Here is a 2120-nt window from a genome sequence, read left to right as displayed (position 1 = left end):
CTGTAATGTCCAGAAGCCAGTAATGTGAACTTCAGGGGAAAATGTGTTTAATTGTCATGAAAAAAAATCTAATAAAATTGAAGCTGTAATAGTAATAATAATAATAATTATTATTATTTTATTACAATTATTATAATATAATTAAAATAGAACTGAAATGTTTAGAAGTCAGAAATACAGAATTTTAGGGGAAAATTGAATTGCATGACAGACAATTTAATATAATTGAATAAAAATGAGTCTTACAGTAATATGAACATGAGGGGAAATGTGCTTAATTGTCATGAAAAAATATATAATTGAAACCGTAATAATAATAGTCCCAAAAACAGGCTTCATTTTGCGATTTAAAAAAAAAAATGCTTAAAAAAAAAAAAAATTCCCTTTTGATTCTGGGTGAAATGAGCCGTGTGCAATATTTAGGTGAGATTTGCCGTCTGACTGAACGCATGGAGAGAAAGTAGAAGGTAAAGTCTGGTGACAGGAGAGGTGCGGCGGACTCCAGGATGGATGTGAATGCAGCTCATCATGACACGCGTGTGCTTGCGCAGAGCGGCTGTGTTTGCAGTGGGCGGGTCTTGGCTCAGCGAGCAGACGTGTGATTGGCTCAGTAGTTCCACCCAGTCCCTCTCAGTGGCTGCGTGTGTGTTCATCATCATCACGGGTCTGAACTCGACGCTGTGGTTTCATGACGGGACAGTGTGTCTATGTGTGTCTATGTGTGTGTGTGTGTGTGAGCGTGTGTCAAAGCGGCCGCGGTCTGTGCAGTCCGTCAGTGTCTGGCGTGAGCTGGGGTGAGTGTGTGGCTTTACTAGACGTCCAGTCGCCCAGAGACGCCTGCGCCGCTTTCCTATGGGCCAGTCTGTGTGTGATGGAGAATCCGGCGTTCCCCTCCAGCTGGGACAGGACCACCAGCACCTGCCTGCAACACGTGAAAGGAGAAAACGTGTGTTAATGAATCACACTGCTGCTCTGATAGTGAAAACATACGCAGAAAGCACTTTTAGAAAGCACAGGTGAGCAGCAACATTATAATGCATTCAAACGTACTTTCTTTGAATAAGAAATCAATCTCAAAATGCATTGCAGTGCTCTCACTGAAAATTTTATTCACCCAAGATGGTGGATAGCTTGAGTGAAATAAACATAAATATATATTTCACTCAGTGGTAACAAGTACAAAAAATATGGACTAAATACAGATAATAATAGGAATAAATAAGTAAAAAAATAACATTATAAAGTATATTTATTTATTGCAAACACCAAAATCAACTGTGAGTTGAAGAGAAAATGTGCTTAATTGCTATAAAAAAAGAACAACAATAAATAATGGTCCTAAAAACAGACTTTTTTCCCCCCTTTTTATATATGTATATATATATATATATATATATATATATATATACACATACACACACACACTATTTAAATGATAAATAATAATAAAAAAAATTCATTCATATAAATAAATAATAAATAAATAATTTTTATATTAAATAAACAAATATTCACTTTTTAGTTTTTAATAGTCTTTAATAATTATTTTAATAAATTAGCTTTCATCATCTTTTTAAATTAATAATTGTGTTGGTTAAAACTGCATAAGCAGCACTGTAAGGGTTGATAAATCATGTGAATGAGAGGAGTGTGATTGTGCTATGAATACTTTAGAGGTGAAACTGTCATGTGGCTCTCGCTCTAAAATAAAACAGGACTAACATTGACGATCACACTGCAGGCTTCCATCTGGAGCCAGAGGAACAGCGGCCTGCTCTCGTTCCTGCTGCTGTCAGACGAGCAAAGCCTGGAGGAATCAGGGAAGTGAGGCTGTGTTTACCTGTGCAGCGGCGGCACGCTGTCGATGGTCTTCAGGCTGCTGCGGGTCGACACCACATTGAAGCTGTCGGTACAGTCACATGACACATGGAGGTAGTACTTCGGGTGACGGTTCTCCACGACGACGATGAGCCCCGCCCACCCGTGAGTCAGGTAGTAACATGTCATTCCTTCCCGACCCTGACAAACAAAACACCTCATTACACAGCCTTCCTCGTTGCTTGCTCTTAATTATTATGGACTCTTTTCACGTTTCTCAGAAGAGGAAGTTGTCACAGTTG

At 38.7% G+C, this 2120-nt stretch overlaps 1 pseudogene; it reads right to left on the bottom strand.

Annotated features, from left to right (window-relative positions):
* Nucleotides 1–168: 168 nt before the first annotated feature.
* Nucleotides 169–2120, bottom strand: part of LOC107667152 (calpain-15-like) — a 25134-nt pseudogene continuing 23182 nt past the window's right edge.

Source organism: Sinocyclocheilus anshuiensis, unplaced genomic scaffold, assembly GCF_001515605.1.
Source record: "Sinocyclocheilus anshuiensis isolate Anshui unplaced genomic scaffold, SAMN03320099.WGS_v1.1 scaffold415, whole genome shotgun sequence".
NCBI lineage: Eukaryota > Metazoa > Chordata > Actinopteri > Cypriniformes > Cyprinidae > Sinocyclocheilus > Sinocyclocheilus anshuiensis.
Note: the sequence above shows the minus strand (reverse complement) of the source record. Positions and strands in the feature narration are given on the sequence as shown.